The following is a 15495-nucleotide window of genomic DNA, read 5'->3' on the forward strand; positions in this document are numbered from 1 at the left end:
GTCGGGTAAAGCGATTCCAGTAGGTACGTATTAACCGCGATTGATCATCACCAAAAGAAATTGCTTAAAATGACACTTCATTATAATATTTTGTTCTGTTGTGTTTAATTTGATCATGTTGTTTGGCTGAATTTCCAACGAGAAGCTCAGTGCTCATTAGTATGCGCCCGAGAGATTTTTACTTCCGAAGAGTTCAAAACATACTGTTTTGTTGTCTCATCCTTACGATCCGGGTGATCTGTGGGAGCGAATGTGTTTGAAGAATGGACTGATTGAAGTCACACTTGGAATGACGTCTAATATTCGCACCGATTCGAAGTGAGAGAGTCCCGGAGAACAAGCCTTATGGCTTAAGTAAGCAATTTTCTCTCTACCAAAAAGTGCACTACGTTGGCATACGTAGGAAGAAATGGGGAAGGTGGTTTTGTAAAAAATAGAAACGTGAAATGCCGTTGATGTAACGGTTATACTTTCAAAGATAACGCGTGAATATGGAAGCATTCACGTACAAGACAGCAGCTGGTGTCGAATGAAAATCCACGGTCTGAAATCAGTTGTGTTATTGGTGCAGAAGGAGTTGTTTGACAACGAAATGTTGCATAAAGGTTTCTTTGACAACGAAATGTTAATCTGCTTTCGTGACTTGTATTGTCGGGAAATGAAAAGCTTAGTGTGATATTGTAGGTGTAGTTTGATAGTAATCGGGGATGTAGCTCAGTGGTAGAGCGTTCGCTTTGCATGTGAAAGGCCCCGGGTTCGATCCCCGGCATCTCCATTTTTCTTCATTTGACCTATTAGCAGTGTCGTTGCTGCGAGAAGCTCGTTCACGTCCCAAGGTGATTCCGAACAAACTCTTCCACTGTACTGGAAAGAGGTCATTGAGAAATTGTTACCAACGCTGCATCATAGTCGTTGAAATGTTGAATGTTACAAAGTTCGTCGTAGATTCAAATATCTAAGGCTTTCCTAGACATGCAAACTTGATAACAATGAGTGTTAATATCGTCCCGTCCCGTGGAATTTTAAAAAGTCGAACGGCTTTGGAATAGAATATTGTTAAGTGCGGTTGTTATTTTGAATATGTGTATTTTTGTGCACGTATTTACACGAAATTGTCGTACATGGGAAGTGTTGAAGCTGAAAAGTAACGCCCAGCGTGGGGCTCGAACCCACGACCCTGAGATTAAGAGTCTCATGCTCTACCGACTGAGCTAGCCGGGCTCCGTTGCGACTTTCGAAGTGTCACGAATATCATTGCATTCCATTTGTAACAAAATCTGAAAGCGTATACCATTCTTCACACAATCGAATCCGTCCAGTATATCTTCCAACAGCATGTCGTGGAGTGGGCAATTACAAGAAGATGGAAGGACACAGTTCGGTAAAGAGGCACTTTTTTTGCCTCTGTAATCTGGGTGTGCCTGCTTACGTCATTCTGCCTTATTTCTTCTACATGGCCTGCGTGAACTGAAATAAAAAGATGTTAACAAAGCAAGCGTCAGTAACAGGAGCATTGCTTTATTTGACACACACTACTCAAGATTAACATCTTTCAGGGGAACATAGGTGAAGACGGTTTTGGAGGAAATGGCTCTAAGCAATACATACCCTTGTTTGGAAATCACAAATTCTAGCATATCAAGTTCGTCATTGGGGATTCATCTTCACAAGCAAGAAGATGATGGTAATTTTGATTTGAAGCGTGCTTTTCCTGCCACAATTGTTAAATCGCGGCGAAGTGTATGGTTGGAAGAAATGGATGAATAGGCAATCACAGAGAACTTGACGCCCCGCCATACTTACTGAGTACAATTCGAAACAAAGAGAACCTTTCAAAGAATCACATATAGAATGTTTCGTTTCACGAGTAGCATTTTCTCTTCAATGGGAATAGAGTTTCCCAATAGCAGCCTGAAGGTAGTCACATGAGTTTCTTACATCATTGTATGATTTGAAGATCACAACCTGTCAACTTTACTTCGACAACCGGATCTATCAGGTCAAGGGTGTGGTGAAATTATTACCCATTTCAAGTATAGGAAAGAAGGGCAGGAAATTAAAGAGTCGGGTAAAGCGATTCCAGTAGGTACGTATTAACCGCGATTGATCATCACCAAAAGAAATTGCTTAAAATGACACTTCATTATAATATTTTGTTCTGTTGTGTTTAATTTGATCATGTTGTTTGGCTGAATTTCCAACGAGAAGCTCAGTGCTCATTAGTATGCGCCCGAGAGATTTTTACTTCCGAAGAGTTCAAAACATACTGTTTTGTTGTCTCATCCTTACGATCCGGGTGATCTGTGGGAGCGAATGTGTTTGAAGAATGGACTGATTGAAGTCACACTTGGAATGACGTCTAATATTCGCACCGATTGGAAGTGAGAGAGTCCCGGAGAACAAGCCTTATGGCTTAAGTAAGCAATTTTCTCTCTACCAAAAAGTGCACTACGTTGGCATACGTAGGAAGAAATGGGGAAGGTGGTTTTGTAAAAAATAGAAACGTGAAATGCCGTTGATGTAACGGTTATACTTTCAAAGATAACGCGTGAATATGGAAGCATTCACGTACAAGACAGCAGCTGGTGTCGAATGAAAATCCACGGTCTGAAATCAGTTGTGTTATTGGTGCAGAAGGAGTTGTTTGACAACGAAATGTTGCATAAAGGTTTCTTTGACAACGAAATGTTAATCTGCTTTCGTGACTTGTATTGTCGGGAAATGAAAAGCTTAGTGTGATATTGTAGGTGTAGTTTGATAGTAATCGGGGATGTAGCTCAGTGGTAGAACGTTCGCTTTGCATGTGAAAGGCCCCGGGTTCGATCCCCGGCATCTCCATTTTTCTTCATTTTACCTATTAGCAGTGTCGTTGCTGCGAGAAGCTCGTTCACGTCCCAAGGTGATTCCGAACAAACTCTTCCACTGTACTGGAAAGAGGTCATTGAGAAATTGTTACCAACGCTGCATCATAGTCGTTGAAATGTTGAATGTTACAAAGTTCGTCGTAGATTCAAATATCTAAGGCTTTCCTAGACATGCAAACTTGATAACAATGAGTGTTAATATCGTCCCGTCCCGTGGAATTTTAAAAAGTCGAACGGCTTTGGAATAGAATATTGTTAAGTGCGGTTGTTATTTTGAATATGTGTATTTTTGTGCACGTATTTACACGAAATTGTCGTACATGGGAAGTGTTGAAGCTGAAAAGTAACGCCCAGCGTGGGGCTCGAACCCACGACCCTGAGATTAAGAGTCTCATGCTCTACCGACTGAGCTAGCCGGGCTCCGTTGCGACTTTCGAAGTGTCACGAATATCATTGCATTCCATTTGTAACAAAATCTGAAAGCGTATACCATTCTTCACACAATCGAATCCGTCCAGTATATCTTCCAACAGCATGTCGTGGAGTGGGCAATTACAAGAAGATGGAAGGACACAGTTCGGTAAAGAGGCACTTTTTTTGCCTCTGTAATCTGGGTGTGCCTGCTTACGTCATTCTGCCTTATTTCTTCTACATGGCCTGCGTGAACTGAAATAAAAAGATGTTAACAAAGCAAGCGTCAGTAACAGGAGCATTGCTTTATTTGACACACACTACTCAAGATTAACATCTTTCAGGGGAACATAGGTGAAGACGGTTTTGGAGGAAATGGCTCTAAGCAATACATACCCTTGTTTGGAAATCACAAATTCTAGCATATCAAGTTCGTCATTGGGGATTCATCTTCACAAGCAAGAAGATGATGGTAAATTTTGATTTGAAGCGTGCTTTTCCTGCCACAATTGTTAAATCGCGGCGAAGTGTGTGGTTGGAAGAAATGGTTGAATAGGCAATCACAGAGAACCTGACGCCCCGCCATACTTACTGAGTACAATTCGAAACAAAGAGAACCTTTCAAAGAATCACATATAGAATGTTTCGTTTCACGAGTAGCATTTTCTCTTCAATGGGAATAGAGTTTCCCAATAGCAGCCTGAAGGTAGTCACATGAGTTTCTTACATCATTGTATGATTTGAAGATCACAACCTGTCAACTTTATTTCGACAACCGGATCTATCAGGTCAAGAGTGTGGTGAAATTATTACCCATTTCAAGTATAGGAAAGAAGGGCAGGAAATTAAAGAGTCGGGTAAAGCGATTCCAGTAGGTACGTATTAACCGCGATTGATCATCACCAAAAGAAATTGCTTAAAATGACACTTCATTATAATATTTTGTTCTGTTGTGTTTAATTTGATCATGTTGTTTGGCTGAATTTCCAACGAGAAGCTCAGTGCTCATTAGTATGCGCCCGAGAGATTTTTACTTCCGAAGAGTTCAAAACATACTGTTTTGTTGTCTCATCCTTACGATCCGGGTGATCTGTGGGAGCGAATGTGTTTGAAGAATGGACTGATTGAAGTCACACTTGGAATGACGTCTAATATTCGCACCGATTCGAAATGAGAGAGTCCCGGAGAACAAGCCTTATGGCTTAAGTAAGCAATTTTCTCTCTACCAAAAAGTGCACTACGTTGGCATACGCAGGAAGAAATGGGGAAGGTGGTTTTGTAAAAAATAGAAACGTGAAATGCCGTTGATGTAACGGTTATACTTTCAAAGATAACGCGTGAATATGGAAGCATTCACGTACAAGACAGCAGCTGGTGTCGAATGAAAATCCACGGTCTGAAATCAGTTGTGTTATTGGTGCAGAAGGAGTTGTTTGACAACGAAATGTTGCATAAAGGTTTCTTTGACAACGAAATGTTAATCTGCTTTCGTGACTTGTATTGTCGGGAAATGAAAAGCTTAGTGTGAAATTGTAGGTGTAGTTTGATAGTAATCGGGGATGTAGCTCAGTGGTAGAGCGTTCGCTTTGTATGTGAAAGGCCCCGGGTTCGATCCCCGGCATCTCCATTTCTCTTCATTTGACCTATTAGCAGTGTCGTTGCTGCGAGAAGCTCGTTCACGTCCCAAGGTGATTCCGAACAAACTCTTCCACTGTGCTGGAAAGAGGTCATTGAGAAATTGTTACCAACGCTGCATCATAGTCGTTGAAATGTTGAATGTTACAAAGTTCGTCGTAGATTCAAATATCTAAGGCTTTCCTAGACATGCAAACTTGATAACAATGAGTGTTAATATCGTCCCGTCCCGTGGAATTTTAAAAAGTCGAACGGCTTTGGAATAGAATATTGTTAAGTGCGGTTGTTATTTTGAATATGTGTATTTTTGTGCACGTATTTACACGAAATTGTCGTACATGGGAAGTGTTGAAGCTGAAAAGTAACGCCCAGCGTGGGGCTCGAACCCACGACCCTGAGATTAAGAGTCTCATGCTCTACCGACTTTTTTTTTTTTTTTTTCTTAAAGGAAAGCCCCTATGCGGAAGCTTCCCCCATCACACTTCATTCACTCATATCATTTCATTCATATTTCAATTTCAAGACTTTTCAGGACAGACAATCACAAACATCCATGGCCGAGCCGGGAATCGAACCCGGGACCCCTGTACTGAGCTAGCCGGGCTCCGTTGCGACTTTCGAAGTGTCACGAATATCATTGCATTCCATTTGTAACAAAATCTGAAAGCGTATACCATTCTTCACACAATCGAATCCGTCCAGTATATCTTCCAACAGCATGTCGTGGAGTGGGCAATTACAAGAAGATGGAAGGACACAGTTCGGTAAAGAGGCACTTTTTTTTGCCTCTGTAATCTGGGTGTGCCTGCTTACGTCATTCTGCCTTATTTCTTCTACATGGCCTGCGTGAACTGAAATAAAAAGATGTTATGAAAGCAAGCGTCAGTAACAGGAGCATTGCTTTATTTAACACACACTACTCAAGATTAACATCTTTCAGGGGAACATAGGTGAAGACGGTTTTGGAGGAAATGGCTCTAAGCAATACATACCCTTGTTTGGAAATCACAAATTCTAGCATATCAAGTTCGTCATTGGGGATTCATCTCCACAAGCAAGAAGATGATGGTAATTTTGATTTGAAGCGTGCTCTTCCTGCCACAATTGTTAAATCGCGGCGAAGTGTGTGGTTGGAAGAAATGGATGAATAGGCAATCACAGAGAACTTGACGCCCCGCCATACTTACTGAGTACAATTCGAAACAAAGAGAACCTTTCAAAGAATCACATATAGAATGTATCGTTTCACGAGTAGCATTTTCTCTTCAATGGGAATAGAGTTTCCCAATAGCAGCCTGAAGGTAGTCACATGAGTTTCTTACATCATTGTATGATTTGAAGATCACAACCTGTCAACTTTACTTCGACAACCGGATCTATCAGGTCAAGAGTGTGGTGAAATTATTACCCATTTCAAGTATAGGAAAGAAGGGCAGGAAATTAAAGAGTCGGGTAAAGCGATTCCAGTAGGTACGTATTAACCGCGATTGATCATCACCAAAAGAAATTGCTTAAAATGACACTTCATTATAATATTTTGTTCTGTTGTGTTTAATTTGATCATGTTGTTTGGCTGAATTTCCAACGAGAAGCTCAGTGCTCATTAGTATGCGCCCGAGAGATTTTTACTTCCGAAGAGTTCAAAACATACTGTTTTGTTGTCTCATCCTTACGATCCGGGTGATCTGTGGGAGCGAATGTGTTTGAAGAATGGACTGATTGAAGTCACACTTGGAATGACGTCTAATATTCGCACCGATTCGAAGTGAGAGAGTCCCGGAGAACAAGCCTTATGGCTTAAGTAAGCAATTTTCTCTCTACCAAAAAGTGCACTACGTTGGCATACGTAGGAAGAAATGGGGAAGGTGGTTTTGTAAAAAATAGAAACGTGAAATGCCGTTGATGTAACGGTTATACTTTCAAAGATAACGCGTGAATATGGAAGCATTCACGTACAAGACAGCAGCTGGTGTCGAATGAAAATCCACGGTCTGAAATCAGTTGTGTTATTGGTGCAGAAGGAGTTGTTTGACAACGAAATGTTGCATAAAGGTTTCTTTGACAACGAAATGTTAATCTGCTTTCGTGACTTGTATTGTCGGGAAATGAAAAGCTTAGTGTGATATTGTAGGTGTAGTTTGATAGTAATCGGGGATGTAGCTCAGTGGTAGAGCGTTCGCTTTGTATGTGAAAGGCCCCGGGTTCGATCCCCGGCATCTCCATTTCTCTTCATTTGACCTATTAGCAGTGTCGTTGCTGCGAGAAGCTCGTTCACGTCCCAAGGTGATTCCGAACAAACTCTTCCACTGTGCTGGAAAGAGGTCATTGAGAAATTGTTACCAACGCTGCATCATAGTCGTTGAAATGTTGAATGTTACAAAGTTCGTCGTAGATTCAAATATCTAAGGCTTTCCTAGACATGCAAACTTGATAACAATGAGTGTTAATATCGTCCCGTCCCGTGGAATTTTAAAAAGTCGAACGGCTTTGGAAGAGAATATTGTTAAGTGCGGTTGTTATTTTGAATATGTGTATTTTTGTGCACGTATTTACACGAAATTGTCGTACATGGGAAGTGTTGAAGCTGAAAAGTAACGCCCAGCGTGGGGCTCGAACCCACGACCCTGAGATTAAGAGTCTCATGCTCTACCGACTTTTTTTTTTTTTTTTTTCTTAAAGGAAAGCCCCTATGCGGAAGCTTCCCCCATCACACTTCATTCACTCATATCATTTCATTCATATTTCAATTTCAAGACTTTTCAGGACAGACAATCACAAACATCCATGGCCGAGCCGGGAATCGAACCCGGGACCCCTGTACTGAGCTAGCCGGGCTCCGTTGCGACTTTCGAAGTGTCACGAATATCATTGCATTCCATTTGTTACAAAATCTGAAAGCGTATACCATTCTTCACACAATCGAATCCGTCCAGTATATCTTCCAACAGCATGTCGTGGAGTGGGCAATTACAAGAAGATGGAAGGACACAGTTCGGTAAAGAGGCACTTTTTTTTGCCTCTGTAATCTGGGTGTGCCTGCTTACGTCATTCTGCCTTATTTCTTCTACATGGCCTGCGTGAACTGAAATAAAAAGATGTTATGAAAGCAAGCGTCAGTAACAGGAGCATTGCTTTATTTAACACACACTACTCAAGATTAACATCTTTCAGGGGAACATAGGTGAAGACGGTTTTGGAGGAAATGGCTCTAAGCAATACATACCCTTGTTTGGAAATCACAAATTCTAGCATATCAAGTTCGTCATTGGGGATTCATCTCCACAAGCAAGAAGATGATGGTAATTTTGATTTGAAGCGTGCTCTTCCTGCCACAATTGTTAAATCGCGGCGAAGTGTGTGGTTGGAAGAAATGGATGAATAGGCAATCACAGAGAACTTGACGCCCCGCCATACTTACTGAGTACAATTCGAAACAAAGAGAACCTTTCAAAGAATCACATATAGAATGTATCGTTTCACGAGTAGCATTTTCTCTTCAATGGGAATAGAGTTTCCCAATAGCAGCCTGAAGGTAGTCACATGAGTTTCTTACATCATTGTATGATTTGAAGATCACAACCTGTCAACTTTACTTCGACAACCGGATCTATCAGGTCAAGAGTGTGGTGAAATTATTACCCATTTCAAGTATAGGAAAGAAGGGCAGGAAATTAAAGAGTCGGGTAAAGCGATTCCAGTAGGTACGTATTAACCGCGATTGATCATCACCAAAAGAAATTGCTTAAAATGACACTTCATTATAATATTTTGTTCTGTTGTGTTTAATTTGATCATGTTGTTTGGCTGAATTTCCAACGAGAAGCTCAGTGCTCATTAGTATGCGCCCGAGAGATTTTTACTTCCGAAGAGTTCAAAACATACTGTTTTGTTGTCTCATCCTTACGATCCGGGTGATCTGTGGGAGCGAATGTGTTTGAAGAATGGACTGATTGAAGTCACACTTGGAATGACGTCTAATATTCGCACCGATTCGAAGTGAGAGAGTCCCGGAGAACAAGCCTTATGGCTTAAGTAAGCAATTTTCTCTCTACCAAAAAGTGCACTACGTTGGCATACGTAGGAAGAAATGGGGAAGGTGGTTTTGTAAAAAATAGAAACGTGAAATGCCGTTGATGTAACGGTTATACTTTCAAAGATAACGCGTGAATATGGAAGCATTCACGTACAAGACAGCAGCTGGTGTCGAATGAAAATCCACGGTCTGAAATCAGTTGTGTTATTGGTGCAGAAGGAGTTGTTTGACAACGAAATGTTGCATAAAGGTTTCTTTGACAACGAAATGTTAATCTGCTTTCGTGACTTGTATTGTCGGGAAATGAAAAGCTTAGTGTGATATTGTAGGTGTAGTTTGATAGTAATCGGGGATGTAGCGTTCGCTTTGCATGTGAAAGGCCCCGGGTTCGATCCCCGGCATCTCCATTTTTCTTCATTTTACCTATTAGCAGTGTCGTTGCTGCGAGAAGCTCGTTCACGTCCCAAGGTGATTCCGAACAAACTCTTCCACTGTACTGGAAAGAGGTCATTGAGAAATTGTTACCAACGCTGCATCATAGTCGTTGAAATGTTGAATGTTACAAAGTTCGTCGTAGATTCAAATATCTAAGGCTTTCCTAGACATGCAAACTTGATAACAATGAGTGTTAATATCGTCCCGTCCCGTGGAATTTTAAAAAGTCGAACGGCTTTGGAATAGAATATTGTTAAGTGCGGTTGTTATTTTGAATATGTGTATTTTTGTGCACGTATTTACACGAAATTGTCGTACATGGGAAGTGTTGAAGCTGAAAAGTAACGCCCAGCGTGGGGCTCGAACCCACGACCCTGAGATTAAGAGTCTCATGCTCTACCGACTGAGCTAGCCGGGCTCCGTTGCGACTTTCGAAGTGTCACGAATATCATTGCATTCCATTTGTAACAAAATCTGAAAGCGTATACCATTCTTCACACAATCGAATCCGTCCAGTATATCTTCCAACAGCATGTCGTGGAGTGGGCAATTACAAGAAGATGGAAGGACACAGTTCGGTAAAGAGGCACTTTTTTTGCCTCTGTAATCTGGGTGTGCCTGCTTACGTCATTCTGCCTTATTTCTTCTACATGGCCTGCGTGAACTGAAATAAAAAGATGTTATGAAAGCAAGCGTCAGTAACAGGAGCATTGCTTTATTTGACACACACTACTCAAGATTAACATCTTTCAGGGGAACATAGGTGAAGACGGTTTTGGAGGAAATGGCTCTAAGCAATACATACCCTTGTTTGGAAATCACAAATTCTAGCATATCAAGTTCGTCATTGGGGATTCATCTTCACAAGCAAGAAGATGATGGTAATTTTGATTTGAAGCGTGCTTTTCCTGCCACAATTGTTAAATCGCGGCGAAGTGTGTGGTTGGAAGAAATGGATGAATAGGCAATCACAGAGAACTTGACGCCCCGCCATACTTACTGAGTACAATTCGAAACAAAGAGAACCTTTCAAAGAATCACATATAGAATGTTTCGTTTCACGAGTAGCATTTTCTATTCAATGGGAATAGAGTTTCCCAATAGCAGCCTGAAGGTAGTCAGATGAGTTTCTTACATCATTGTATGATTTGAAGATCACAACCTGTCAACTTTACTTCGACAACCGGATCTATCAGGTCAAGAGTGTGGTGAAATTATTCCCCATTTCAAGTATAGGTAAAGAAGGGCAGGAAATTAAAGAGTCCGGTAAAGCGATTTCAGTAGGTACGTATTAACCGCGATTGATCATCACCAAAAGAAATTGCTTAAAATGACACTTCATTATAATATTTTGTTCTGTTGTGTTTAATTTGATCATGTTGTTTGGCTGAATTTCCAACGAGAAGCTCAGTGCTCATTAGTATGCGCCCGAGAGATTTTTACTTCCGAAGAGTTCAAAACATACTGTTTTGTTGTCTCATCCTTACGATCCGGGTGATCTGTGGGAGCGAATGTGTTTGAAGAATGGACTGATTGAAGTCACACTTGGAATGACGTCTAATATTCGCACCGATTCGAAGTGAGAGAGTCCCGGAGAACAAGCCTTATGGCTTAAGTAAGCAATTTTCTCTCTACCAAAAAGTGCACTACGTTGGCATACGTAGGAAGAAATGGGGAAGGTGGTTTTGTAAAAAATAGAAACGTGAAATGCCGTTGATGTAACGGTTATACTTTCAAAGATAACGCGTGAAAATGGAAGCATTCACGTACAAGACAGCAGCTGGTGTCGAATGAAAATCCACGGTCTGAAATCAGTTGTGTTATTGGTGCAGAAGGAGTTGTTTGACAACGAAATGTTGCATAAAGTTTTCTTTGACAACGAAATGTTAATCTGCTTTCGTGACTTGTATTGTCGGGAAATGAAAAGCTTAGTGTGATATTGTAGGTGTAGTTTGATAGTAATCGGGGATGTAGCTCAGTGGTAGAGCGTTCGCTTTGCATGTGAAAGGCCCCGGGTTCGATCCCCGGCATCTCCATTTCTCTTCATTTGACCTATTAGCAGTGTCGTTGCTGCGAGAAGCTCGTTCACGTCCCAAGGTGATTCCGAACAAACTCTTCCACTGTGCTGGAAAGAGGTCATTGAGAAATTGTTACCAACGCTGCATCATAGTCGTTGAAATGTTGAATGTTACAAAGTTCGTCGTAGATTCAAATATCTAAGGCTTTCCTAGACATGCAAACTTGATAACAATGAGTGTTAATATCGTCCCGTCCCGTGGAATTTTAAAAAGTCGAACGGCTTTGGAATAGAATATTGTTAAGTGCGGTTGTTATTTTGAATATGTGTATTTTTGTGCACGTATTTACACGAAATTGTCGTACATGGGAAGTGTTGAAGCTGAAAAGTAACGCCCAGCGTGGGGCTCGAACCCACGACCCTGAGATTAAGAGTCTCATGCTCTACCGACTGAGCTAGCCGGGCTCCGTTGCGACTTTCGAAGTGTCACGAATATCATTGCATTCCATTTGTAACAAAATCTGAAAGCGTATACCATTCTTCACACAATCGAATCCGTCCAGTATATCTTCCAACAGCATGTCGTGGAGTGGGCAATTACAAGAAGATGGAAGGACACAGTTCGGTAAAGAGGCACTTTTTTTTGCCTCTGTAATCTGGGTGTGCCTGCTTACGTCATTCTGCCTTATTTCTTCTACATGGCCTGCGTGAACTGAAATAAAAAGATGTTATGAAAGCAAGCGTCAGTAACAGGAGCATTGCTTTATTTGACACACACTACTCAAGATTAACATCTTTCAGGGGAACATAGGTGAAGACGGTTTTGGAGGAAATGGCTCTAAGCAATACATACCCTTGTTTGGAAATCACAAATTCTAGCATATCAAGTTCGTCATTGGGGATTCATCTTCACAAGCAAGAAGATGATGGTAATTTTGATTTGAAGCGTGCTTTTCCTGCCACAATTGTTAAATCGCGGCGAAGTGTGTGGTTGGAAGAAATGGATGAATAGGCAATCACAGAGAACTTGACGCCCCGCCATACTTACTGAGTACAATTCGAAACAAAGAGAACCTTTCAAAGAATCACATATAGAATGTTTCGTTTCACGAGTAGCATTTTCTCTTCAATGGGAATAGAGTTTCCCAATAGCAGCCTGAAGGTAGTCACATGAGTTTCTTACATCATTGTATGATTTGAAGATCACAACCTGTCAACTTTACTTCGACAACCGGATCTATCAGGTCAAGAGTGTGGTGAAATTATTACTCATTTCAAGTATAGGTAAAGAAGGGCAGGAAATTAAAGAGTCCGGTAAAGCGATTCCAGTAGGTACGTATTAACCGCGATTGATCATCACCAAAAGAAATTGCTGGGTGCACAGTTCGGTAAAGAGGCACTTTTTTTGCCTCTGTAATCTGGGTGTGCCTGCTTACGTCATTCTGCCTTATTTCTTCTACATGGCCTGCGTGAACTGAAATAAAAAGATGTTATGAAAGCCAGTGGCGCAGGAACGTTTTTCATTTGGCGGTACAAAATTCAGCCTCTCTCTCTCTCTCTATCTCACACACACACACAGACACACACACACACGCACGTATAGATATATATATATATATATATATATATATATATATATATATATATGTGTGTCCAATCAAGTGTAGCAATAATAATAATTAGGATAATTATATTTAATTAAATTAATATATTATTTAATTAAATATGTAAATTAATTAATATTCTATTGTTATTATTACATGAATAGGTAAAAGATAGTAAAAGAATAGAAATATAACAGCAAGTATTCGAATAACAAAAAAAGGAGTTACATTCAATTAACGAAAAGTAAAGTTCCTCATTAATATTTTATGGATATTATCATTAGTAGTGTGCATAAATCTTTGGAATCCTTCAAAGCCGTATGCGGCAAATTCCTTGCCTTCCAATAAGTTCAGCGGAGAAAACCATCGAGTATACAGGGTGCAGCAGATTTCATTCGTGAATAACAAAGCAACGATCGATGTTATGCAAAATTTTATTTCACAGTTGGAAAAAAACTAGGATTACCATTTTGTTTCCCATATGTGCCGAGACAACTATATGAACGCCCCTACTTTTTTGAGGAAGACGGCACGCAGTTAATGTAACGTCTGACCGTTATGTATGGATGTTACGCAACTTCCTGCAGCCGCAATCGAACGAACGTGGCAAATTGACTGTGTGGTTCCAACAGGGTGGTGCCACAGCACGCGTATCGATGAACGTGCTACGTGAAATGTTTCCAGGGCGTCTAATCTCACTACGAAGTCACCTTCCATGGCCAACTCGTTCCCCCGAGCTCGCACCCTGCGACTTCTTTCTGTGGGAGTACCTGAAGGCTAAAGTTTACCAAGGAAGGCCGAGGACAGCCAATGATCTGAAAGATGGTATCAGACAGGAAAGAGCGGCAATACCGACCAGACATGACTAGGAGGGTAATGCAGATCTTCAGGGCGAGACTTCAGAAATGCGTACACTGTGCAGATCGTCATTTGGACGATATCATTTTAAAAAGTCAACTATGTCACACAAAATGGTGACTTGTGGCAATTTTGACAAAAAGTAATTGGAACATTTTGTTCTTTGCAAATGTGCAATATAATGGTAAACCCTGTTCCTTCCAACTGTGCAATAAAGTTTTGCATAACATCTATCGTTGCTTTGTTATTCACAAATGAAATCCGGGAAATATTTCTGCCGCACCCTAACTTTTAATTGTTACGCTGTTCAAGCATGGTATTGGCATTGATGGAAATTGAGTATAACAAATGCTAAACAATTATATTTTGATAAATTACTTTCACTACTTGGTAAGTCTTTCGGGGGGAAGGGGTCCGGACTCCCTGGACCCCACAAAACGTCCTTGATACCTAGTTATAATGTGAAGCCATGAGAAATATTCTCTTTTAGAACAACACACACGCATGTCCTGTTATTTAATGCAAAATATGCATAAATATTTTTCATTGTTTTTGTTAGAATTTAAGTTTTTTTTAAACAAAAAAAAACAACAGATTTTAAAATCAGTTTTTAGCTACGCATAAAATGTCTTTAAACAATTTATGGCAGATGTGTACCACATCCAATGCCTTTTAGAAGCCATGTATTTGGTATTTTCTCAGACATCTATAGGCTGTTGTATTAAAAAAGAAAAAAATGAGTTCAGATGGTTCCCAATCAATTCGTAAGAAGTCTAACTTTGAAATATTTGTGAGCAATTTGACAAGTCATTTATTTGTAATATAATTAGCTGTACCTAATGACGCTCTTCAAGTACTGAAAGTAATATCATTCGGTACATTTACAAAACCGAAATCCTTCAGCTCTCAGAAGTAGCAAGGAAAGCCATACGCTCAAAAGTTTATTCTTTCTTTTCAATTTTTGGTGGACAATGTGAAGAGCCGGCCAAGGCTTATTTTCGTATGTAGTAGTATTAAATGCAGATACATGCGTGTGTTTTAGGAAGACATGTCATCTTTTATGTGAAAAGGTAAACTTTGATGTAAGCAGAAGCATGTGTACGTCACAGTTAAAGATTTTCGCATCTACAAAGAAAATCCAAAACACATTTCCACCTCGCCGGACTCCGTGGCGGAGGGGTTAGCATAGCGCGCTATGACGCCTGAGGTCTGTCCATGGGTGTTATTTTTGAGTGTCCATCAATTTCATCATATCATCATCACTCATCCTCATCTTCGCGATTAGCCAAAAGTGGCAGAAAGGCGAAGTAAAATAAACCAAATCAATCAATCAAATTTTCACATCTTACTCCCAGAGACCTTGTAAATCCAATCCAAAATCTACCAATAGAACATGCAGTGAGTCTCATTTATCTCGTGCATTCATCTGACTAATGTAATTTTCTTACAATTTGACTTTAGAGTTTAACATAAAATGGCGTTGTGTTTGTGTTGCATTGGATATCACAATTAGATTTTAAGCAATTAATGTCCAAATTATAAGTATACCTAATACATAGGTAAAAAATAGTCCCCCTTTGATAAAATCGAAAATTGCACCCTGTTTAAATGTCTAGGAAAGATTTCATTTCGCCTAGG

General features: G+C 40.3%; 9 non-coding genes across 9 annotated transcripts; 5 read left to right on the forward strand and 4 right to left on the reverse strand.

The window, feature by feature from the left end:
* The first annotated feature begins 703 nt into the window (after positions 1-703).
* Positions 704-775, forward strand: TRNAA-UGC (transfer RNA alanine (anticodon UGC)). The gene has a single exon. It is a non-coding gene; the product is annotated as a tRNA-Ala (tRNA).
* A 373-nt stretch (positions 776-1148) lies between these two features.
* TRNAK-CUU (transfer RNA lysine (anticodon CUU)) lies at positions 1149-1221 on the reverse strand. Its single transcript has one exon. It is a non-coding gene; the product is annotated as a tRNA-Lys (tRNA).
* A 1545-nt stretch (positions 1222-2766) lies between these two features.
* TRNAA-UGC (transfer RNA alanine (anticodon UGC)) lies at positions 2767-2838 on the forward strand. Its single transcript has one exon. It is a non-coding gene; the product is annotated as a tRNA-Ala (tRNA).
* A 373-nt stretch (positions 2839-3211) lies between these two features.
* On the reverse strand, positions 3212-3284 carry TRNAK-CUU (transfer RNA lysine (anticodon CUU)). Its single transcript has one exon. It is a non-coding gene; the product is annotated as a tRNA-Lys (tRNA).
* Positions 3285-4830: 1546 nt separating this feature from the next.
* On the forward strand, positions 4831-4902 carry TRNAT-UGU (transfer RNA threonine (anticodon UGU)). The gene has a single exon. It is a non-coding gene; the product is annotated as a tRNA-Thr (tRNA).
* Positions 4903-7060: 2158 nt separating this feature from the next.
* TRNAT-UGU (transfer RNA threonine (anticodon UGU)) lies at positions 7061-7132 on the forward strand. The gene has a single exon. It is a non-coding gene; the product is annotated as a tRNA-Thr (tRNA).
* Positions 7133-9723: 2591 nt separating this feature from the next.
* On the reverse strand, positions 9724-9796 carry TRNAK-CUU (transfer RNA lysine (anticodon CUU)). Its single transcript has one exon. It is a non-coding gene; the product is annotated as a tRNA-Lys (tRNA).
* Positions 9797-11342: 1546 nt separating this feature from the next.
* Positions 11343-11414, forward strand: TRNAA-UGC (transfer RNA alanine (anticodon UGC)). The gene has a single exon. It is a non-coding gene; the product is annotated as a tRNA-Ala (tRNA).
* Positions 11415-11787: 373 nt separating this feature from the next.
* On the reverse strand, positions 11788-11860 carry TRNAK-CUU (transfer RNA lysine (anticodon CUU)). The gene has a single exon. It is a non-coding gene; the product is annotated as a tRNA-Lys (tRNA).
* Between the last annotated feature and the right edge of the window lie 3635 nt (positions 11861-15495).

The sequence above is a fragment of the Lepisma saccharinum genome, chromosome 9 (assembly GCF_977018435.1).
Source record: "Lepisma saccharinum chromosome 9, izLepSacc3.1, whole genome shotgun sequence".
Taxonomy (NCBI): domain Eukaryota; kingdom Metazoa; phylum Arthropoda; class Insecta; order Zygentoma; family Lepismatidae; genus Lepisma; species Lepisma saccharinum.